At 43.6% G+C, this 25,357-nt stretch overlaps 1 protein-coding gene and 1 pseudogene across 17 annotated transcripts in view; one reads left to right on the forward strand and one right to left on the reverse strand.

Annotated features, from left to right (window-relative positions):
- The window catches only part of MICAL3 (microtubule associated monooxygenase, calponin and LIM domain containing 3), a 239,530-nt gene that overhangs the window by 83,468 nt on the left and 130,705 nt on the right, over positions 1-25,357 (forward strand). The window contains exon 1 of one of the 16 annotated variants that reach the window (XM_053555644.1): positions 20,253-20,338. The exons of the other annotated variants lie outside the window; for them this stretch is intronic. The gene's annotated coding sequence lies outside the window, so the exon portion shown is untranslated. Of the gene's footprint in view, positions 1-20,252; positions 20,339-25,357 lie in introns of those variants that run through there. 16 annotated transcript variants of the gene reach the window in all.
- LOC128561446 (nucleophosmin-like) lies at positions 6,041-7,218 on the reverse strand (annotated as a pseudogene). The gene has a single exon (XR_008373257.1). The product of XR_008373257.1 is annotated as a nucleophosmin-like (transcript).

The raw sequence follows: 25,357 nt of genomic DNA on the forward strand, positions 1-25,357 counted from the left end.
GCCTTAATATAGGAATTAGCCCTCACACAATTATGGGAGGAATTGGGGAAGGGGGTGTCCATCTGGGGAGGCTGGGTGGTCAGAGAGGAGTCACTCATCAGTGTGCCTGAAGCACTGGCATGGGCGGACCATTTGGAGCTCACAGAGCACTTTTGTTGCTGAGGTGGAGCTTCTGGGGAGTTGCTATCCAGGTGGGCCCACAGCCAGGTGTCTGGTGAGAGGTCTAGGGTTGTTTCTGGCCAGCATCAGGGTTGTGTGCGAAAGAAGAGCTGACTGTAGTATAGAAGACAGGGACGAGCTGAAACCTACCAGGCCCTTACGGCTCTGTCCATACCACTGCCAGGACCTTCAGAGAGGAACGGCCACTACTTCACTTCCATCTTCCAAACTTAAGGCACTTCTTTTGGCCAGTTCTAACTAGATTCTAATTGGGGGTCCTGTGAAACATAACCCCCAGTTTAACTAAGTGGACAGAGCAGCGCTGTCCAGATGAAAGTCCTGTGGCAAACCTGCCCAGGTAACCACTCTTCTGATTAACTTCTCTGCCTTGGATTTTTGTTCTTGATCTTCATACCTATAGGAACAGAGTCACATAATACTTTCTTTTCTGTGTCTACATTCTTTTGCTCAGCTTTACTCTGTGTTTCGCCAGTTGGGGTGGGTGTTGCACCAGTTCATTCCTCTTCCTTGCTGCATGGTATTCTCTTGCATGACTGTAACTGTGCCTTAGTTACCATTTTACTCTTGTTGTTTATTTAGACGGCTTCCAATTTAGGAGTGTTATGAATAAAGCTGCTAGGAACATTCTTTTTCTTTTTTTTTTTTGAGACAGAGTCTCACTTTGTTGCCTTTGGTAGAGTTCTGTGGCGCCATAGCTCACAGCAACCTCAAACTCTTGAGCTCAAGTGATTCACTTGCCTCAGCCTCCCAAGTAGCTGGGACTACACATCCCCGCCACAATACCTGGCTATTTTCAGAGATGGGGTCTCGTTCTTGCTCAGGCTGGTCTTGAACTCATAAGCTCAGGCAGTCCACCTACCTTGGCCTCCCAGAGTGCTAGGATTAGAGGTGTGAGCCACCGAGTCTGGCGAGAACATTCGTGTACTTGTCTTTTGGTCAACACATAGGTGTTCGTTATTGTGGGATATATATAACCTCAAGAATAGCATTGCTGAGTTGTAGGGAGGATTTATGTTTAGGTTCAAGAGCCACTGCTATGAATCCTATGTACTCAATTTTGATATGAGGACAATTAATGACAATTAAGGTTATGGGGGTGGGGAGAAAAAGCAGAAAGAGGGACGGAGGGAGGGGGGTGGGGCCTTGGTATGTGTCACACTTTATGGGGGCAAGACATGATTGCAAGAGGGACTTTACCTAACAAATGCAATCAGTGTAACCTGGCTTATTGTACCCTCAATGAATCCCCAACAATAAAAAAAAAAAAAAAAAGAGCCACTGCTAAACAGTTTTCCCAAGTAGTTGTCCGAGTTTACATTTTCAGTGTACCCGTGCCTAGTCTTGGCATTGTCAGTCTTTCAGTCATTTTCATGGGTGTGTAACGGCATCTTGCTGTGGTTTTGATGACTTTTTCCTGATCACTAACATAGAGAGTACCTGTTCATGTGCTTTGGTGATTTGAATGTCCTCTTGGGATGTGTCTTTTGCTTATTTTTCCTTTGTTGTCTGTTTTTTCCTTATTGGTTTGTTCAAATTTCTATATATGCTGGATATGAGATTTTTCTTTCCTTTTCCTTTCCTTTTTTGAGACAGAGTATCACTATGTTGTCCTGGGTAGAGTGCCGGGGTGTCACAGCTCATAGCAACCTCAGACTCTTGGGCTTAAGCGATTCTCTTGCCTTTGCCTCACAAGTAGCTGGGGCTATAGGCGCCAGTCACAACACCCGGCTATTTTTTTGTTGCAGTTGTCATTGTTGTTTTTAGCAGGCCCTGGCTGGGCTCGAACCTGCCGGCCCTGGTATACGTGGCCAGCATCCTAACCACTGAGCTATGGGCGCTGAGCCAGCATCCTAACCACTGAGCTATGGGCGCTGAGCCAGATTTTTCTTGGTTTCAGGGTTTCTTTAGCCCTTCCCTTGTAAAGAGGTCTGTTCCTTCTGACACAGAGAACAGATGGAGTTCCCAACGTTATTTGTAGAGGCAAGCCTTCAGGGAGAATGTGGTTATTTTATTGCTCCTTTCTTAGGAAATTGGAAGTTAAATAACCCAACTCGCACATGATTTAAGAAGCAAAATATTGGAATCAAAGTATGTCTACTATTTTTAAAAAACATAGTTATCAAAAGAGGTTCTAAGAGAGCTAGTCCTTTGTTGCATGAGCATAGTGCTATTACAACGAATGATTCTGTGCACTGCTGTGTGGTGCATGAAACACAACATATAAAACCACATGTATAAAATATCTTTCTGAGTGTTCTAGTTATTCCTTTTATCAGGGTAGTGTTATTTCATTGAGTGAATGTGTTTATCCCAGTATGGTGCCTGTACTATATATTATGTGGTAATATTTATAGAAGATGTTCCTTAATGCTGCCTGTATGTGTGAATCAGAATGGTCTTATGTTTCTCAGTGAATGCATGTAGTTACCACGTAGGTGTATCTAATTCACTATGCATAAGAGAAGTTTCTAGCTAGCTATTCCTTACAAAGGTAGTGTCATTGCAGTGAACGAATATGTCCTCCACACTATTGTGCATATAATAAACTATGTGAAGACACATGTAAAAAACCTCACAGTTTATTTTGAGCACTCAGAGTATATACTAACAAACCAAACCTTTAATTCATTCCTTCAAGATCTGAATGTGTAATATGTTGTGGGTCTGGCACTCTGCTAAACGCTGGGAATAGAAACCTGACAGAGGAACTTGCTATTTTCTAGGACCCCAGAGTCTAATGGGAGGTGTTTGGGGAGCAGAAGAGAGAGGTATATATAGGCAGAGGGAAGAGCAAAGTTGTTCAGGGGAAGACTCAGAACTGTGATACCAGAGCCCTGATGGATGAGCAGGTTCATGGTCACCATCTGCCTTAGTTCAGACAAGATTTAAGGAGGTTGAAGAATGAGCAGAGAGGTTCAGGGATGTGTGTGCCTTGGGCGGGGGGTGTGTGAAAACAAAATGTGCAGTAAAGATCATGGGTGTTCTTGGTGCAGCAGGCTCCTGTGAAGGGCTGAGGTGATGGGAAGAGGGGATGATGAAGGTGGAGATGAAGCTGGGCTGGCAGTGAGATAAATGATATCTTTCAAAGTGTGTAAATAGGGGAAAGGTTTAAGTAGATTTGCTTAGAGAGATCACTTTGGAAGAAATACACTATATGAATTGGAATTTCAAACTTGACTAAGGTCTGCTTGTGCCCCCGTGTTTACAGCAGCATTATGCACAATTGCCAAAAGGTGGAACAACGCAGTGTCCACTGATGGATGAATGGATAAGCAAAATGCAGTGTGTGCTACCATGGAATTGTTATTCATCCATAAAACGGAATGAAGTTGGGATTCATAGTACAAAAACACTGTGTTAAGTGAAATAAATCAGACATAAAAGGACAAAATTCTACTTATATAAGGTACCTGGGCTAGGCAAATTCATTCAGATGAAAAGTAGAATAGAGGTTACCAGGAGCTAGGGGAGGAAGGAGTAGGGAGTTACCATTTAATGGGTACAGAGTTTCTGTTTGGAGTGATGAAAAAGTTTTGCAACTAGGTAATGGTGATGGTTTTACAACCTCGCGAATGGACTTAATGCCACCAAATCATACCCTTAAAATTGGCTAAAATGGTAATTTTTATGTTATTATATGTTTTGCCATAAGAAAACAAAAATACCTTGAGAAGGGTCTATATTTAGGAGACTCTTGCAGGCATGCAGGTGGAGACAGTGAAGTTCAAGGCAATGAGTTTAGAAAGGAGGGGTAGATGGGCAAGAGGTTGGAAAGACCAAATGGGAAAGTTGCCTTGTGTTAGGCTGCCTCCTATAGTACTTAGCATAGGCTAGACCCTATTGCTTCTTTTAGCAGGGAGAAGTAAGGTAGGTGTGCAGGCCAAGGCCTGGAATTCTGTTTTTGAAGAGTTCTGTTTTGAGCAATATGACTTGGGGGTGCCCTCTCCTATTCTGATGGAAATTTCTAGGAGAGAGTTACAAAATGGTGCTAGGATGAAATAGAAAGAGGATCAATGACAGGACCCTGGGAGCCCTCTTCACTCGTAATTGTGTCATAAGAAGCTGGAGGAACATTCAGCTAGGTAAGCCTTTGTTCTTTGCCAGGTTGGCTTTTGGATTATTCTTCAGGGATTCACACTTCTCCTTGAGAGTTTTCTTTTTCTAAGTCAAGCCCTCCCCAGGGGGGCACAGAAGTCCTAGAGTACAGCAGGTGAGGACTCAGGTGGGCATTCATCTCCAAGCGGGTTGTGTATTTGGACATAAAGGTAGACCTTTAGTCTTCTGACCATTTCTTTTTCTTTTTCGTTTTTTTTGGAGACAGAGTCTCAGTATGTCGCCCTCGGTAGAGTGCCATGGTGTCATAACTTACAGCAACCTTAAACTCTTGGCTTAAATGATACTCTGGCCTCAGCCTTCTGAGTATCTGGGACTACAGGCGCCTGCCACAATGCCTGGCTGTTATTTGGTTGCAGTTGTCGTTGTTGTTTAGTAACCCTGGGCCGGGCTTGAACCTGCCAGCCTTGGTGTATGTGACCGGCGCCCTACGCACTGAGCTACGGGTGCCGAGCCGTCTTCTGACCATTTCTAATCCTTTGCTCTACTACCCCTTCACTGAATTTTTTGCTTGCTTTTCTGTATACGAAGAAAAATTGAGAGCTTTAGCCAACATCACTGTCAGCATAAAAGACATCTGTAAAACCCTGCAGTTCCATGGGTTCCATTAATTAAGATGCCTATGTGTTTATGTTTTCAAGGTCACAGCATTTTTTTCATAAATTTCATCTCATTTCTTTGATCAGTGATTTAGAAAATTATTGGGTATAGTATTCACAACCCATTGCTTTACACTGTGTTTTTGAAAGCACCCAGCTGGTAGGAAGAAGGGATGATGTGAGTTTCAGGATTTAACTGAAATGTGTTTGATTCTTTGGCTTTAGTACTGAAATCTGTCATGGTGGAAAGGGATTTGTGCAATAGACGTTGGAGGGAGGCAGCCAGGAAAATAGACGGATGAAGGAATTCTACCTTTTAGTTTGGGGAGCATTATTCTCAGTAATAGTTACTTTTAAAAATTGTGTAAATTTCCAGGTCTACCAGCCTAGCCCAGTTGAGTGCTTTTCATACAGGGCAGAAAGGCTGTGACTTCCTCTGTCTTTTGCCTGCTTTGAGTTCCCTTGTATTGCTGAATTGGCAGAAGCAAGAAGTGGATACAAACTTCTTTCTTCATGTTCAACATCCTCCTAAACCATAATTGTCGTCAGATTTGGGAGTTAATTAAAAATCCTTTTTCGGTGTTTTAATACTAGATTGTGGTGATGGTGATACAACTTGGCAAATTTACTAAAAAAAAAAAAAAATCACTGATTTGTACACTTAATATTGGGTTAATCTTTTTGTAAGTAAGATACAACAAGACAGGGTAGGGCTTCATCCAGAGGTCAACTATATAAAGGTTAGAAAAACATCCCATCTTGTCCTAAGCACTGCTCCATTCTCCAGCCTGGGGAGACTCCTTTTGGGCAGCCAGAAGCCCTGATCTAAGTCCTTTCCACTTCTGGCTGCCCAAAGGAGTCTCATCAGGCAGAGGTTCTGGTGTCAGGAGTGTGACACGGCCTGTCGCTGTTACCTGCCCTGCCTCTTTGTTCTGTCCAGGGTGTTGAGCACCTAGCATGGTTGGAGTATTTACTAGGAATAAGCCAAGCCCATTTCTGTTTCTGGCCAGAGGCTACAAAATAAGAAGCTTAGTCTCTCCAGGATCCGGAAGCCAAAGCTTGCTCAGTTCGTGATTTTTGTTTTGTTTTGTTTTTTGATTGCATGACTCCCCCCACCCCTGCTATATGGCTGGGTTTGTTTTTTTTTTTTAACTAAAATACTGAGTTTATTTCACATGTATATTTTTGTCTCCCAACCATTTCCATGTCTGACTACTACTACTACTATGCCCTATCATAACATTCCATACATACTTAAAACCAAGCGAAGGGTGGAGTTCCATCTTTAAAAACTAAACAGGCATTTTGGACAACACATTCTTGGCAATGGAACCTGGACAACATTTATCAAACACGGTAGGGAAAGTTCTCACTCTGCATTATGAAAAGGACAGCTAGATATCAACTGTTACAGAAATGAAGTAAGATGGAAAATTTTAACAAACTGTTGAAACTAATTTTCTTAAAAAGACTTCCTCCACTGCCAGAGATCTTGAATAGCCTCCTGGTCAGTCATCCGGAAGCAATTCTTCACATAATTGATGAGCTTGGCTTCCACGTTGGGAAGAGACCCACCTTTTTCTATACTTGCTTGCATATTTGCCTTAATGTCTTCTACAGAACTAGGTCCTTTTGGTGTTTTAGGAGTTTTTTCCTCTTTTTTGAAGGATTCTTGACCTTTTGATCTCGGTGTTGATGGTTTTGAATCCTTTCCATTTTGGTTTGATTTTTGTGCATTTTTGGCTGGAGTGTCTCGCACAGATTTCTTCACTGGAGCTTTTTCTTCAGTTTCCTCATCATCAAAATCATCATCATCATCTTCTTCATCTTCATCAGCCTCAAGTTTTACTTTTTTCTATGGAACTTTGCTTCCACTTCCGGGGACAGATTGCTTTCCAGACATACTTAAGAGTTTCACATCCTCCTCCTCTTCATCTTCTGACTCTGCATCTTCTTCCACAGCTACTAAGTGGTGCCCGCTAATATGCACAGGCCCTGAACCACACTTCAACCGTAAGACCACCGGTGGTATTATTTCAAAGCCCCCAAGAGAAACTGTTGGCTTTACAGACATTTTCAAAGTTGCCAGTGTTACTTTAATTGGACTGCCTTCATAATTCATTGCCTCTGCTTCAACAATGTGCAATTCATCCTTTGCACCAGCCCCTAAACTGACCGTTCTTAAAGATAACTGGTGCTCATTTTCATCATTATCCACCTTAATGGATGAATAAGGCGGATAATCTTTGTCGGCCTTTAGTTCACAACCGAAAAGATAGTTTCGAGGCCTCAAGGGCCTCATGCCTATGTCCATCGAATCTTCCATGAGATGGTGGCACGCACTTAGGTGGGCGAGAAGGCGGACGGAGATAAACGACTACTGCTCCAAGGAACAGCTGCGCAGGACGGAATCACACCAGGGAAAAGCTGTAGGGCTGGTTTTATTCTGTTTATACCTAGGTTACGGGTAAGCATGGAATTTCAATGAATCTAAAATCTCATAGTTTGGCCTTTCTTAGCAGCTTTATTTGAAGTAGAGGAGGAATGCTTTCAGTTGTCTGTGTACTCTCTAGTTTCTTTATCTTTTTCTCTTGTCTTCTCCCTGAAATTATTTAGGTGATTGAAAATGGGGGTAACATGTTCTATGCCTTCTCCCAAATGCCTCCTATCCAGTTGGACTGCAGTAGTTTGAAGCAAGTTTGTCTTACTATTTGATTGTTATTGACCTTCTCTGCACGAGCCCTAAGCTTCCATGATAGCAAAGATCTTGTCCATCTTCACTGTTGTGTGTCAGTTTTTGTCACACACTAGGTTATTAGTGAACAGATTTGCTGTTGCTAACAGGGATATGAATGAGTAGTTTAGGCAGTGCCCATAGCTCAGTTGGCAGGGTGCCAGCCACATACACCTAGGGTGGTGGGTTCGAACCTGGCCCAGGCCTACTAAGCAACAATGACAACTGCAACAAAAACAAAAAAATAGCCAGGTGTTATTGTGGGCACCTGTAGTCCCAGCTACTTGGGTGGCTGATGCAACAGAATCGCTTAAACCCAAGAGTTTGAGGTTGCTGTGAGCTGTGACGCCACAGCACTCTGCTGAGGGTGACATAGTGAGACTCTGTCTCAAAAAAAAAGAAAGAGTGGTTTAAATTGTCCTTCAGGGATGAGGTAGAGACCTGACTGTATTACTGGCATATTTCTATGTCATGCTGTAGTGATACTTACTGAATTCCCACTGTGCTTACTGTATGGTTTGAGATGCTGTAGGCTTTCTGGTCAAATGTCTTCTGAAATATAAGGTTATGTAGTTAATGCCTTATTTTTATTTTTTTTAACTTTATTCAAATTAATATGAGGGTACATACAATATTTAGGTTACATGTTCACATCCAGGGTAAAGTTCCATTTGTACAAGAGCCCCTCACCCAGGGGACGTGTTATACACCCTCACGGTGAGCACAGTAAGTGAGATCCTGCCTCATGCCCTCTCTCCCTCTGCCGTACCTTCTCCCCCTTTCCCTCTCCCGCTTCCCTCTATCACCGAACTGGACTATAATAGTGTTTTATCGTTCTTATGAACATGTAATTGTTTATATATTAATTTCATATTAGTATGGAGTACATTGGATATTTATTTTTCCATTCTTATGATACTTTACTAAGAATAATATATTTCAACTCCATTCAGGTAAATGTAAAAGATGTAAAGTCTCTATCTTTTTAATGGCTGAATAATATTCCATGGTATTCATATACCACAGTTCGTTGATCCATTCATGGGTTGATGGGCACTTAGGTTGCTTCCATGACTTGGCAATTACAAATTGAGCCACAATAAACATTCTAGTGCAGATGTCTTGGTGGTAAAATGATTTTTGTTACTCTGGGTAGATACCTAGTAATGGGATTGCAGGGTCAAATGGAAGGTCTGCTTTTAAATATTTGAGGATTTTCCATATTTCTCTCCAAAAAGGCTGTTTTAGTTTGCAATCCCACCAGCAGTGTAGAAGTGTTCCCTTCTCTGCACATCCATACCAGCATCTGGTGTTTTGGGACTTTGTAATGTGTTCTAATCTTGCTGTGGTTTGGTGAAATCTTAGAGTGGTTTTGATTTTCATTTCTCTGATGATTAAAGACAATGAACATTTTTTTCATGTGTGTGTTTGGCATTCGTCTGTCATCCTCAGAGAAGTTTCTATTCAAATCACTTGCCCACTTATAGAGAGGGTTGTTTGTACTTTTCTTAATGTTTAATTTGAGTTCTCTTTAGTTCTAGTTATCAGGCCTTTGTCAGATTCATAACATGAAAAAATCTCCCATTCTAAGGGCTATTTGCTCTGTTTGTGGTACTCTTAGCTGTGCAAAAAGCTTTTTGGCTTGATCAAATCCCTGTTATTTATTTTTCGTGGTGTTGTAATTGCTGAGGGGGGGTGGTCTTCCTCATAAAGTTTTTTCCCAGGCTAATATCTTCAAGTGTTTTCCCCACATTCTCTTCTAGAATATTTATTGTTTTGTTTCTTAAATTAAAATTTTTTATCCAACAAGAATCAATTTTTGTTAATGGTGAGAGGTGCGGGTCCAGTTTCAGTCTTCTGCATGTGCATGACCAGTTCTTCCAGCTAGTGAATGCCCTTTAATGAAGTCTTTATGTCTATAGTGCTTAGTACAGGTTAGTATCCCTTATCCAAGACGCTTGGGACCAGAAGTGTTTCAGATTTCAGATATTTTTGGATTTAGGAACAATTGAATTATACTAACTGGTTAAGCATCCCTAATTTGAAAATCTGAAATCCAAAATGCACCAATGAACATTTTCTTTTCTTTTCTTTTTTTTTTTGAGACAAAATCTTACTATGTCATCCTTGGTATAGTGCCATGGCGTCACAGCTCACAGCAACCTCAAACTCTTGGGCTTAAGTGATTCTCTTTCCTCAGCCTCCCAAGTAGCTGGGACTATAGGTGCCCACCACAATGCCCGGCTATTTTTTGTTGCAGTTGTCATTGCTGTTTAGCTGGCCTGGGCTGGGCTTGAACCTGCCAGCCTTGGTGCATGTGGCCAGTGCCGTAATCACCGTGCTACGGGCGCTAAGTCCAATAAATATTGTTTTTTTCTTTCTTTCTTTCTTTTTTTTTTTTTTTTTTTTTTTTGTAGAGACAGAATCTCACTTTGTCACCCTCGGTAGAGTGCCATGGCGTCACAGCTCACTGCAACCTCCAACTCCTGGGCCTAGGCGATTCTCTTGCTTCAGCCTCCCGAGTAGCTGGGACTACAGGTGCCTGCCACAACACCTGGCTATTTTTTTGTTGCAGTTTGACCAGGGCCAGGTTTAAACCTGGCACCCTACCCACTGAGCCACAGGCGCTGCCCTAAACATTGTTTTTTTTTTGAAACAGAGTCTCAAGCTATTGCCCTGGGTGGAGTGCTGTGGCATCACAGCTCACAGCAACCTGAAACTCTTGGGCTTAAGTGATTCTCTTGCCTCAGCCTCACAAGTAGTTGGGACTACAGGTGTCTGCCAAAGCACCCAGCTATTTTTTGTTGTAGTTGTTGTTGCTGTTGCAGTTGTTATTGTTTGGCAGTCCTGGGCCAGGTTCGAACCCGCCAGCCTCCATGTATGTGGCTGGTGCCTTACCCACTGAGGTACAGGCGCCGCCCCAATAAACATTTTCTGTGAGTGTCATATTGGCACACAAAAAGCATTTCAGGTTTCGGATTTTCAGATTTGTGATGCTCAATCTGTATTTGGATCAAATATTTAAATTAAGCAGAATGCATTCACTTTTCCTTGTCCTCAGAGAGTAGTATTTCTAAGGTGGCATATTTAAACTGTACCTGAAATGTGGGATGGGGGGAGACATGCCCTGATTAGCTTGGCCATGCATGGTGTGTCATGGCCCTGAGTCATGGTATTTGGCTGCATGCACAGACCTGTCCAGAATTCATGACAGGGCTGCTGGCATCCTTTGGTTGTCTTCTCCATAAGGATGGCTTTGTTGGAATTAGACTTGTCTAAGCCATAATTGGTGAGAGGGTCACAGCAGTAAGTAACACTTTCTGATATCCTCTAGGGAGCACTTAGGTTCTCTCAGATTTTAGATTTCAGTCCATGGAGCAAGCCAAAGTGTTTACCTTCTGTGTGCTAGAGCCAGCAGGTCGATTAGTGTTGGTCCTGTGCTGTGTAATGAATTAAACAAGGGCTCTGGAAATCAGGTGGTAGGCAAAGCACAACTTGCAACCTGATCTGCTGCTGGACCTGAGCAGATGTAGGGAGGTGGCCCTGGGTCTCTTGGCCATCAGGTGTTGGCATTGTAGGACAGGGGTAGATGTAGAATATAGCCTGCAGGCCTTTGGGGGTATATACTGAGTAAAGATTAATAAATGTTCTATAGAAAAACTTTCGTGGGTTGCTGGCCTTGAGCCCAGAACAGTTGGAATTTTCAAGCCCAAAGAGTCCATGGCAGTTGTTTTTTGGCAATTAGTCTTTGAGAGAAAAGAGATTAAAGTTTTGGCTATAGTTCAATGTGCCCCCTGTACAGGGTAGGGGTTCATGCCTAGGACAGAGGTGGTGTGAAAAGGCAGAAGTTGTGGGCTGTAGACTTTAAAGACCCCATCAGAGGATAGCTTGGGGAATTTGTAGTATTCCGTAAGTGTAAGAAAAACAGTTTGGTCTTACTTTCTTTGAATGTTTCATTTTCAACAAATGGGTTTCTTTTCCATCTAAAGGAGTTAGGGGTATAGATGCGGGAGTGGTATCAGAGTGCAGCAGGAGTCAGGGAGACAGTTGGCCTTGATAACCATTTGATGCAGAGAAAACTTGTTGCACTGATAAAATTAGGCCTAACTCCCATACTCTTTTAAGCTAATTTGGTATCTTTTTTTTTTTTTTTAAGACAGAGTCTCACTATGTTGCTCTTGGTAGAGTGCTGTGGCATCACAGTTCACAGCAACCTCAAACTCTTGGGCTTGAGTGATTCTCTTGTTTATTTTTTTGTTGCAATTGTTATTGCTTAGCTGGCCCGGGCTGGGTCTGAACGTAATTCTCCGGTGCCTGGGGCCAGTGCGCTAACCATTGGGCTACAGGTGCACAACCCCTTTTCCCTTCCCCTTTGGAAGGGAAAATATATACCACTGAACTGGTTTAGGGTTAGTTCTCTAGATTTATTTCTGCTTTGGAAAGAATAACTGAGGTTTTCTTCAGGAAAACAGTGGGGAAAAATCATGGCCTTGGAGCCAGGCCCCATTCCCTTCTTGGCTTAGATCTAAGACAGATTTAGTCGGTTTCTTGGTAGGAGGTAGAGGTTGCATATCCACCTTGGAGAGTAAAGACCTTTTCCTTTGTTAGCTGCCAGCCTCCTGAAGCAGCCTTGTTGTTGCTGTTCCTGTTTTACAGCTAGTCTTCTCAGAGAGTGTCTACTTGTGCTTGCTTTCTCTCCTTCCTTCACCATTCTCATTTCTAAGAAGCCTGTGGGGCATGAGTCTTCCCCGTCACCTGTCTAACCCTTGGGAGCTCCAACATCATAATACCAGTGATTTAGGGAGCCTCTGGCATCTGAAAAAGGTAACTGTCATCCTGGAATGTGAATTGAAAGCATCAGTCAGTTTCATAATTTGGAGCCACCCAGAGATGCTTTCTCTAAGGCAGGAACTCACCTTTGGCCACTTCCCTGTTTTTCTTTCACCTCCTAAATCAGCAACAAGTTAGTAACAAACTAAGGGCATCAGGCAAATGCCCTTTCTCCTTTTTTTCTAGTTCTGTGACATGAGATATTGAGGCTCAGGTAAGGCTTCCATTTATCTTTTTCCTTTCTTACCTGGCACCTGCAATACCTAGCACCAACTTTTCTACTATCTTCTGTACAAGTATGAACTTTTCTGCTATCTTCTGTACAGTGCAAGTATGAACACAAATTCGTCTTCCTCCTAACTAGAGCCACACAAGCTAGTGGATAGACAGTCATGGACGTAATTCCAGAGTAAGTGGTAAGTGTTGAAAGGGAGTTATGACCAAGGCGAGAGAGAATGCAAAGAAAAAAGTAATTAACTTTGCCTGGGGGATGGGGTAGGTGGGTGGGGTCATTTCAGGGAAGTCTGGAAAGATGAGTAGGAGGGAAATTCTAGGCAAAGAAGAGCCACGTGGAGGGTGGTGAGTGTGTGGCATGTCCCAGGGACGGCAAGTATGACTGAAGAAAGTGTTGGAAAGAAGGCTGGTACTAGATCTTGATATGCCTTTTGATCAAAAATCTCACTCACGGTTTGGATTATGTTTTGAAGTCAGTGGAAAGCTGAAATGGGATCACATTCACTCATTTGCATATTTGAAAGTCCACTCTGCACTTGTATGGAGGTTGGATTGGAAGGGGTTATGATTAAAGGGCTGTTGTGATAGTCCAAGCTAGAAATCTTGGGTGCTTCCATCAAAATAATGGTAGGGAGGTTAGCTTTATAGAGGTCCTGGAAAGTTAGAATCAACAAATTGGCTCAAGGGAGTGAAGAGCAGAGGAGGGTCTGTGGTGACCCCAAATTTCTATTTGGTGGGGGGATGGTGGCAGCCTTGACTACCTGGGGGTGTGAGTTGGGGGAGGAGAACAGAGTGTTCAGTTTTGGGCTTGCTCGGTTGGTGGTACCTGTGGGTATCTATACAGAGATGTTTAGTAAAGCATTTAGCTCTCACAAACAAGCTCAGAGAGATGAAAATTTACCAGTCACCCAGTCTCTTTTCTCTCTGAAAGAGAACAGCAAGTGTAAGAATTGGAGCCCCCTGAGGAGGGGCAAGGAGAAGGGTGGTGGGAGCAGTGGAGGCAGGGGGCCCAGGGCCACGGGGGACAGCACATTTGGGAAGAGCTAGAAACGGAGTGAGTAAGATAGGGCTGGAAAATGTCTGAGCCTGTCAGTTGCATAGCCATTGCCTACCTCATGGAGCGGTGGAAACAGAGGCTAGCTGGAGAGAGAGAGAATGAGGGGTGGCTAGGAAGGATTTTGGGGGTTGGTGGGCTGTAGACTTTAAAGTGGGCTCCTGGTGGGCTTTTCTTCACGAAGCTTGCTTCTGGAAGGCAGGGGTAGAGGCTGGTGACTTGGAGGGGTACAGGGCAGAGCCGGGGTTCTGTGTATGTCTGTGCGTGTTGGGAGATCAGAGATGTTATGTTAGTAGGCAGAGGGGGAAGGAGGCTGGGAGTGAGGAAGAAGTTGAAAACGAATGACAGATGGGCGATGATGATGGCTGCACAACATATGAATGTACTTCATGTCACTGTACTGTATGCTTAAAATTGGTTAAAGTGGATATGAAGTGTACGATAGTAGATAGAGGCAGATTCAGAGATCAGAGGTTGGCTCGGGCAGCCTTTGATTGGTGGGAGCCTTCTCTAAGGCAGGAGCAGCTGACAACTTCACCACACACTCTTCAGCACATGAGGGCAAGATCGCTGGAGTGGGCAACCTGAGGAACTGCTGGGCTTGGAGGAAGCAGCAGGGGTTCTGAGAAAGGCCCTCCGGTGGTACAGAGTTCCCACCTGGGGTTGGAGATGATAGTGCAGGCACAGCCACATCTGTCCATGCTTCTGTGACTTTCTTTTCTTTCCGCAGTATAGTAAAGGTGTTGTCCCACCACATTCCACTCGTGAACCTGCTGTTTCAAGCCTTAAGCTTTCTATCTCACTTGCCTTCCCCCCTCTCCACCTGTTTCTGGGCAACATTATTAGAAGCTGGTGAGTGTCACACAATAAAGAGTGTCCTCTTTGGATCCTCTTCGTCATGCTGCCTTGAATAAAGAAGTGCTGCCTTGTCAGACACTCTGGGCTTATGACAGCTTCATGGTTTTCTGATACAGATTTTATTTTATTATTTTTTTTTAATTTATTTTTATTGTTAAATCATAGCTGTGTACATTAGTGCAATCAAGGGGTACAATGTGCGGGTTTCATATACGATCTGAAATATTCTCATCAAACTGTTCAACGTAGCCTTCATGGCATTTTCTGATGCAGATTTTAAACATATACCCGTACAGCTTGGAATTAGAAATATTGTGAGTCCTTCACTTATCTCTCTGGGAGCTGTCATATAGCATTTCATGACACTGATACCACAGTTCTTTTCTAGAAAACAGTTTCTTTTTATAGGGGACAGTTACTCTGAAACTATTTGGCTGTTGAAACAAAGCTGCCTTCAGGAACTGGCTTCTGTCCTGCTCTCTCCTACTGGCAAGAAGAGGTCCTGAGTTAAGGGATTGTGGGGAGCTGCTGGGCAGAGCATGTGAAAGCCAGGTCCATGGAGTGGTTATGGAGAAAGGGAGGATGTCCGGAGGAACCTCTTCCCCTTTGCCAGAGCCATTTGCGTTCTCCTTGTAGGATTATCAGATCCCTGTGTATCCTTCTCCCAGCCTGGTGGCACTTAACTGAAAGCATGCAACCTGTTTTCATTTTCTACACCATGTCCTAACAGAGTTCTGCATGGATCCCCAGATTTCTGGGCAGGTGGGAGAAGTTTGTGTAGCCGGCCATTCATTCATCAAGTGCTAATTATTGTGCACTGGCTGTGGACCAGAATGCTTCCAGGTGGGATGATGCAGCAGTGAACAAAACGGCAAAAAATCCTTACCCTCCTGGAGCTTACACTGAATAATAAATAAATAATATTTGTAGAATGTCAAGTTGTAGTAAGTGCTTTGGAGAAAACCAGAGAAGAAGAATAAGCAGCTTTTTTTTCTTTTCCAAATTGGAATATTTATTTATTTACTTATTTATTTTAGGTTCATGTGAGGGTACAAACAACTAGTTTATTCTATTTGCATGTCTTAGGTAAAGTCCCTCTTTAGATAAACAGTTTTGAACAGTGTGGTCAGGGAAGGCCACACTGAAAAGCTGACTTCTGAGAAGACACAGCAGGGTGATTGCTCCCTGGAGGGCAGAGATCCCCCCGCCCCCCGTTCACTGCTATATTTCTAGAGCCTAGAAAAGTGCTTGGCACACATAATAGATAGTTACTGGCATTTTTTTGAGACAGAGTTTCACTATGTTGCCCGGTAGAGTACTGTTTCATCACAGCTCACAGCAACCTCAAACTCTTAGGCTCAAGCGATTCTCTTGCCTTAGCCTCCCAAGTAGCTGGGACTACAGGCGCCCGCCACAACGCCCGGCTATTTTTGGTTGTAGTTGTCATTGTTGTTTGGCAGGCCCAGGCTTGTTTCGAACCCGCCAGCTCCAGTGTATGTGGCTAGTGCCCTAGCCACTGAGCTACAGGCGCTGAGCCTGTTACTGGTATTTTTTTAAAGAGTGAATGTGGGCTAGGTGCGGTGGCTCATGCCTGTAATCCTAGCACTCTAGGTGGCTGAGGCAGGTGGGTTGCTAGAGGTCAGGAGTTCGAGACCAGCCAGAGCAAGAGTGAGACCCTGTCTCTAAAAACAAGTATTGTGGTGGGTGGCTGTAGACCCAGCTACTTGGGAGGCTGAGACAAGAGGATCACTTGAGCCCACGAGTTGGAGGTTGCTGTGAACTGTGACATCACAGCACTTTACCAAGGGCAACATAGTGAGACGCTGTCTCAAAAGTAAATAAATAAAAAGTGAATGGATCTGAGGAAAGAGTATTTTTAGACAAAAAACGGTACAAATGCAATGGCTGAGGTGAGAGGCTGTCTAGTGTATGCAAGGGACAGCAGGGAGGCCAGTGTGGCTGACAGCGATGACAGTGGGCAGGCAGTAGGAAAGGAGGTGATAGGGTTCCCTGAGACCTTTATAGGGGCTCCACGAGGTCAAAACTATTTCCATTATAATACCAAGTGATGATTATTTGAGGAAATTTAGTGACGAGAGTTAAAGATCCTGATGGATCTTGAGAACAGAGCGCGTAAGTACAGGGAGGGGAGACATCCTTTCGGGTCATACTGCATGGCGTGTCAGCAGCTTGGGGTACCCCAGTGTGGCTCTTTTCTTTTTTAGTTGGGGCTTACATTCTGTGAAGGAGATAGACAGCAAGCAGACAAATCACCCGTACTGTCTGGGGGGACCCAGGGGACAATCCATAGTCGGGGTCAGGAGTGATGGAGCAAGGTGTTCTTTCCTGTCGGTAGCCAGGAAAGGTCTCTCTAATAAGGCCAGCAAGACCTAAAGAAAGCAAGGAGTGCGCCATGTGGCCCTCTGAGGAAGGGTGGGTACCTGCCGGCAGTGTTCCTAAACAGGAAGGGGGTCAGTCTGGCTGGGCCCTGTGTTTAGGGCATGGGCAGTCTGATTCATGCTCTGGCCACTTTGTGAAGCATATTTGCGGGGGAGCGGGTGTTGGGAATCATTCATGATCTCGATGAGACATTTCTGTGGAGTATGGTGACAAGGTCTGATTGTTATAGGTTCAAAAGATAGTGGAAGAAGAGAAAATCATAATAGGGGTTTTGCTTTTGCAGGGGAGCAGAGTAGTTAGTTGGTGGGGATGGGACTAGGAGTAGGTTTTTAAAGATGAGGGGTCTTACACTGATGTGCATATTTTAGTGAGGGGTTCTAGACGGGCTGGTCAGGAGAAGGAGACTAGTGGTGGGCAGCATGGTGGAAGAAGAGAGGGCGTGGCTTGAGTGCGCAGGCAGATTTGCTGCAGGTGGGCATGTGGTCGGTTATCATGGGAGGGAAAGCAGATAGGAAGGTGAAGGAACCAAAAACTGTGTCCATTGAGAAATGGTTGAAGGACCTGAAGAAAATGTGTAGAGAGCAAATATATGGAAGACTGTCATGTGAAAGAAATAATTTTGTTCTGGATACTTCCAAGGGGAAAATTTTGAAATATTGGGTAAAAAAACTATGATTTTCAGCATGATTTTCGTCTTCTACATAGAAATTGAATACTTGAGAAATTGACATTTCAAGCTGCTCAAATGTTGCGAAGACTACCTCATAAGGTGGAAAGTTGCTTGTCCTTGGAGCTGTTTGCATGTCACACATGTTTAGAAGGGTCAGGTGTGTGGTGGCCAAGGTGATCTTTCATATGCCGTCTAGCCCTGACCACTGTGTATTTTGTGATTTTACAGCAGTAATGGCCAGCAGACCAGACAGCTGAGAAACCCCAAGATCTGTTCCAGGTTAATGTCTGGCCAGGCATGTTTTGGGCAAGCATGATAATAAAGCCTTACTTGCAGGTTCTGTCCCTGGGAGAGGCGGGTAATTAGGGTGTTACAGGCTGTCTTTGTGGGAACTTGAGTTTTCTACAAGAGCTCTATAGTTATTTTTGTGGGGTATTTCTCTTCCTTTGGACTGCTGGAGCCTTGATGTCGCCTGAGCCTCTGTGTGCAGCATCCTGGAGGTTGCCCTGTGCGGCCCGCCAGCCAGACAGCTTCATGAGTACGCACAACTGTGGGCAGCTTAGGAGCCCTTTGCTCAGCAGAACATTGTTTAGCACCTGCTACTGCCTGGAACTAGGTATACAGTGCTGAGCAAAGTGGCTTGGAGCCTGGCTCTTGTGGAGCACAGTTTTTCCTTGGGATTCTCTTTTCGGTTGTGTTTTCTTCCATCCTCAGTGAGACTTTCTACATCCAGAGGCCCTCAATCCTGAAAGCCCAGCAGTGCTCTTGGCTTAGTGGGGCAGGAAGGGGTTGGTCTTTTTTTGGTCTTTTTGAAACTCACTGTACATTCTTGGTAGTGAGTAGTGGAGGTTCACCTGCTGTCCTGTCCTGAGCTCCTGCAATGAACAGAGTAGAAAATGCTGTGGAATTGACTTCTCAAAGTTGTTGCTGATGGCTGGAGTGCTAGTGCCTGCTGAGGAATGCAGAGTGAGTGATAAGTGCTGTGTCAATACTGTTTTAGTTGCCTAGCCTTTTAGCAACCAGTAAGAATTGCTGTGAAACCAGACTGCCATTTCCATTTGTGAAAGGGCTCTATTTCAAAGGAGCAGATGCAATGATAAATTGTGAGAAGAAAAAGAACCCTGTGTTGTTGTATCCTTGCTATATTTACTCGAAACTGCATATCCATTGGTAGCTGGCAGCCGTCTTCCTGGCAGACAGGGTTCACATGTGTGCCTGCGAGTCTCCTGCTCTCAGGCAGCCAGGGACTGGGAACATATATTCTGGTGAGTTTTTATTTCATAAGCTGTATTCTCAGGTGTTTTGTTTGGCTATTTTTTAGGCTCTAACATAGGCAGGTCTGGATTCAGAACATGGCTGTACTGCTTTCTTCTTGCTTTGTGACCGTCGAACTTTTTTTTTTTTTTTGAGGCAGTGTCTCACTATGTCGCCCTCGGTAGACTGCTGTGACATCACAGCTCACAGCAACCTCAAAGTCTTGGGCTTAAGCGATTCTCTTGGCTCAGCCTCCCCAGTAACTGGGATTACAGGTGCCCGCCACAATGCTCAGCTATTTTTTGGTTGCAGTTGTCATTGTCTAGCAGGCCCAGGCTGGGTTTGAACCTGCCAGCTCCTGTGTATGTGGCTAGAACCCTAGCCGCTTGAGCTATAGGCACCGAGCCCATCAAAATTCTTTAAGCTGCAGTTTCCTCTTTTGCAAAATAGAGGTAATAGATTCTACCTCACCGGATCATGGTGAGGACACAGTGCAATATGGACGCTGTCTTTTCATCATTGTTCATGACAGTCCTTACAGCTTTCTTGTTTTTTTTTTTGGCTGGGGCTGGACTTGAACCTGCCACCTCCGGCATATGGGGCCAGTGCCCTTACTCCTTTGAGCCACAGGCGCCGCCCAGCTTTCTTGTTTTATTTAACATTTAAATTTGACAGGAACTTACTGACACAGATCTTATTCCCTTAGCCACACCTTCTAGAACAGATGGAATGCAGAAGGGAGAAACTGATGATGGAGCAAACCAAGTTCTGTAACATTTTTCATTACTTTAGAAACTAAAGTTTTTTATTATTCTGTTATATAGAGTAGCAATGTATTTAGGCTGTATAACCTTCTGTTGTGGGGACTTATTTATGAATTGCTACGTGATAACAGCACTACCATTGATTGGCCCTTGCTATATTCCTGGCACTGCTGAAGATTTTACATTTATACCTTAATTCCTACAAAACCCTATAATTTGGTGGATATTTTTTCTTTTATAAACAAGGAAGTGATTTATAAGGCATTGGGCCTTGGCATTATTCTTTTTGATTACTTATTTTTGTGGGTTATTTGGGGAAGGCATTGGCACCAGCATCAGTGATTGTGTTTATTGAGTGCTTGGTTTTGATTTGGACACTTTAATGTGCATTTGGGACAACAGAACCACAAGGTAGAGGTGAGTTCATTTCTGACTCACTTTATTTTTTAGCTTCATAGGTATTCCTAACTGGTTTTTGTGAAGAAATAGATTGCTTGCAAGGAGTAGAAATAAAAGATTAGAGAAGGTATAACCGCTGTCTTTCAGAATTAGAGATGTGGAAGAGAACCTGGAAGTCATCTAGTCTAAGCCCTTCCCAAATGCCTGTATGGAGACATGCTCCACAGCCAAGAATAATGAAGATTCATGGTAAAAATGCTGCATTCTTGCTAGTTGCTCTTCTTAGACTTACTACCTGCCAAGGCCGCCCATTGCACTCTTAGATGCTGTATTTTGGTCGCACATGAGAAATTTCTCTGTTACATCTGTCCAGTTATCCTTTACCTTCTGCTGCCATGCAGGCCCAGGCTACTGCTTTTCCATAGGACCTGTCCTTCAAATATGGAGCTGCTGGGCGGTGCCTGTGGCTCAGTGAGTAGGGCGCCGGCCCCATATGCCGAGGGTGGCGGGTTCAAACCCAGCCCCGGCCAAACTGCAACAACAACCAAAAATAGCCGGGCGTTGTGGCAGGCGCCTGTAGTCCCAGCTGCTCAGGAGGCTGAGGCAGGAGAATTGTGTAAGCCCAAGAGTTAGAGGTTGCTGTGAACCGTGTGACGTCATGGCACTCTACCCGAGGGCGGTACAGTGAGACTCTGTCTCTACAAAAAAAAAATAAAATAAAATAAAAATATGGAGCTGCTGGGCCCTATCTTCCTTTTATCAACTCCACCGAAACATAGTGTTCTTCTGTTACAAGTCAGGTTACAGATGCAGAGACCTGTTCCCTGCCTTAAGGAAGCTTACAGTAGTTAGTGGAAGAGAGAGATATTAAATAAGGTCCTTGCAAAATGGCAAGTGCAGATAAGGAGTACCACTTATGAAGAGCAGGAGGCGTGGGTGCAGAGCTGGGGATGGGGGCTAGTTTCCTGTTTCCTCACCGTCCTGTCCAATGTTCAGTTTGATGCTAAATGGAATGGGAAGTCAGAAAAGATCTGAGGAGGAAATACATGCAGAAACAAGAATATACGAGCATTCAACGCCCTTTTGTGATAAAAGCACTCAACAAACTAGGAATAGAAGAAAACTACCTCAACATGGTAAAAACTATATATGAAAAACCCATGGCAAATATCATACTCAATGGCAAAAGACTGAAAACTTTAAAATCAAGAACAAGACAGTGATGCCCACTTTCACTATTTCTTTCTTTTTTTTTTTTTTTTTTTTGTAGAGACAGAGTCTCACTTTATGGCCCTCAGTAGAGTGCCATGGCATCACACAGCTCACAGCAACCTCCAACTCCTGGGCTCAAGTGATTCTCTTGCCTCAGCCTCCCGAGTAGCTGGGACTACAGGCGCCCGCCACAACGCCCGGCTATTTTTTGGTTGCAGTTGCAGTTCAGCCAGGGCCGGGTTTGAACCCGCCACCCTCGGTATATGGGGCCGGCGCCCTACTCACTGAGCCACAGGCACCACCCAGCAGCTCCATATTTGAAGGACAGGTCCTATGGAAAAGCAGTAGCCTGGGCCTGCATGGCAGCAGAAGGTAAAGGATAACTGGACAGATGTAACAGAGAAATTTCTCATGTGCGACCAAAATACAGCATCTAAGAGCCACAATGCCTGGCTATTTTTTTTTTGTTGCAGTGGGGCCGGGTTTGAACCCACCACTTTCGGTATATAGGGCTGGTGTCCTACCCAGTGAGCCACAGGCGCCACCCAAAATCAGTTATATTTGTATACACTAATAGATATAACATATCTGAATCTGAAGACAATTCTATTTATAATAGCATCAAAAAGAATAAAATACCTAGGAATTAACTTACTCAAGGAAGTGAAAGACTTATACAATGAAAACTTAAAAAGTTACTGAAAGAAATTAATCTTTTAAATGAGAACACATCCATGTTCATGGATTGGAAGACTTAATATTGTTAAGGTGTCTATACATATATATAATATATATATATATATTTTTTTTCTTTCTTTTGAGACACAGCCTCAAGCTGTTGCCTCAGCCAATTCTCTTGCCTCAGCTTCCCAAGTAGCTGGGACTACAGGTGCCTGCCTGCCACAATGCCTGGCTATATTTTGGCTATAGTTATCATTGTTGTTTGGTGCGCCTGGGCTGGATTTGAACCTGCCAGCTCTGGCATTATGTGGCTGGTGCCTTAGCCGCTTGAGCTATAGGCGCTGAGCCTAAGGTGTCAATATTAACTAAAACAATTTACAGACAGTGCAGTCCCTGTCAAAATCCCATGAGTAATTTTGTAGAAATGGAAAAACCCATCCATATGGGTTTCCAAATTCATATGGAATCTCAAGGAATTCGAAATAGCCAAAACAGTCCTTAAAAAGGAGAATAAGACTGGAAGATTCACACTTCCTGATTTTAAAACTTACTACAAAGTTACAGTAATCAAAATGATGTGGTATCAGCATAAAGACAGACACATAAACCAATGGAATAGAATAGTCACATATGGTCAAATGATTTTTGACAAGCATGCCAGACCATTCAATTGGGGGGAAAGGATAGTCTTTTCAACAAATCACAGCAGGGCAACTGGATAGCCACATGCAAAAGAATGTGATTTGACTCCTGACTCTCACCATATACAAAAATTAACTAAAAATGGAAGAGGGACCTAAAACACCGTAAACCTCTTAGAAGAAAACATACAACAAGAGCTTCTGTATTGCCAATCATTTGTCATGTCTTGGGTATGACATCAAAGATACAGGCAACAAAAGAAAAACTAGACAAATTAGACTTCATGAAAAATTTAAGCTTTTGTCTTTTGTGCTTCAAAAGATACTATCAGAGTAGAAAACCAATGCCTAGAATGGGAGAAAATATTTGCAGATTATACATCTGATAAGGTATTAATATTCAGGGTATGTGGAGAACTCTTAAAATTAACAAAAAGATGAACATCCCAATTAAAGAATGGGAAAAAGACTTGAATAGATATTTCTTCATAGTTGGTAAACAAATGGCCAATGGGTACATGAAAAGGTGCTAAACATCACGAGTTATTAGGAAAATGCAAATCCAAACTATGAGATACCACCTCATGCCCATTAGGATGGCTACTATCAAAAAACAGTAAGAAAATTATTAGTAGGAAATAATAACTGTTGGCAAGCATGTGGAGACATTGTAACCCTTGTACACTGCTGATGAGAATGTGCAATGGTACAGCCACCGTGGAAAAATACAGAGGTTTCTCAAAAAACTAAAAATAGAGCCATCTTATGATCCAGCAATCATGAGTATATACCCAAAGGAATTGAAGGCCTGGTCTCAAAGAGATATGTATGCCCACCATGTTCACAACAGTGTTAATCACAACGGCTAAAACATGGAAGCAACTGATAAGCCACATGTGGTCTATACGTATTGTTGAACCTTTAAAAGGGAGGAAATTCTACAACATGCTGCCACATGGATAAACCTTGAAGACATTATGCTAAGTAAAATAAGCCACTAGCAAAAAGGCAAATACTATGTAATTCTACTTATATGAAATACTTAAGAGAAGTGAAAATCTTCAAGTCAGAAAGCTGAATGGTGGTTGCCAGGGGCTGGTGGAAGGGAAGAACAGGGTGTTACTGTTTAATGCGCACAGAGTTTCAGTTTTGCAAGATGAAAAGACTTCTGGAGATGGATGGTGGTGGTGCTTTACAACAACATGACTATATTTAATACTATTGCACCGTACACTTAAAGAAGATTAAGATGGGAAATTTTATGGTATGTGTATTTTACCATAATTTTAAAAGTTGAAAATGAAGAATGCATGAGGAAGATAGCATTCCTTCTTGTATATTGAACTTGCTTCCTAGGTCCCCCCAACCTTATTTAAGAGCTGTGCAAGATAAGGAGCTGGAAAGCAGAGTCAGAGGCCATAAGGAGTCTTGTTTCAGTCTCTTCGGAGTCAGCTTGCTGTCCCTGAGGGGTGGGCCCAGGGTCCTCACACAGAAAGGCAGGTCAGGAGTGGGAGGCATGCTGGCAATTTTGGTCCTTGTTTCTCAGGCAAAACATGAGGGAATCTCAATAATCTGAAGTACGTTTTCATCTAAGTTTCCTCCTGATGGAATTCTTTTTTTTTTTTTTTGGCCAGGGCTGGGTTTGAACCCTCCACCTCTGGCATATGGGGCCGGCGCTTTACTCCTTTGAGCCACAGGCGCCACCCCCTCCTGATGGAATTCTAAAACAAGCATTCTTATACACCCACTTCCAAGATCTATTTGGACAGGACTCACTGAATGAGCTAGGGAAGGGAGAATTTCACAGATTTCTTTTAAGATTTGGAGATTTGCACATTTGCCTGTATTTTAGTGGTGCAGTAGCTGGGGAGAAAATTTACTAAGCTTCACTCTGGTCCCATAATCGTGGAATATAATTCTTACTTTGCTGTTCTGCTTCTCTTTTCTTTTCTTTTTTTTTATTTGAGACAGAGTCTTACTCTGTTGCCCAGGCTAGAATGCCGGGACATCAGTGTAGCTCGCAGCAACCTCAAATTTCTGGATTTAAGTGAACGCTTTTGCCTCAGCCTCCAGAATAGCTGGAACTGCAGGCACCTGCCGTAACACCTGGCGTATTTTTCCATTTTCAGTAGAGACAAGGTCTTACTCTTGTTCAGGCCGGTCTCAAACTGCTAAGCTCAAGGAATCCTCCCTCCTCAGGCTCTCAGAGTGCTAGGCCTATAGGTGTGAGCCAGCCTCCCTTTTTCTGTTTTTAAAGGTAATTCCCTACCAGCTCCACAAACAACCACCCCCGTATTCTGAGAGCTAGATATTGAGTGTTCTCATAACCAGCCAGGAGTCAGTGACGACCTTTGACTATTGTTGTAAATAGAAACATAAACCCTGTTCCTGTGTGCACTCCCGGGCTGTTTCTGCAGCACTGTCCTCCACAGCCAAGGAATATGCAGAGCTTCTGAGTCAGCAGTCAGCTGCTACAGGACAAAGCATGCAGGATATTGTCGGCTGGCAGAGACTACACAGATGCCCTGGAAACGTGGCCTCACCTCTTCTTCCTCTTCCCTCCTCTGGGTCCTCACTTCCCTCATCCCTTCCTTTCACACCTTAGCTTTTCAGTCCCCAGGATTTCGGGCACCTTCCTGCCAGGTTTCCTGGTCTCTAGATTTCTGATTATGAATGTTGATTGTCCTAGGGTACTGGGATGAACAGTACACAGCGGGTGGTCTAAGGCTAGGAG

This window comes from Nycticebus coucang, chromosome 12 (genome assembly GCF_027406575.1).
Source record: "Nycticebus coucang isolate mNycCou1 chromosome 12, mNycCou1.pri, whole genome shotgun sequence".
Lineage (NCBI taxonomy): Eukaryota > Metazoa > Chordata > Mammalia > Primates > Lorisidae > Nycticebus > Nycticebus coucang.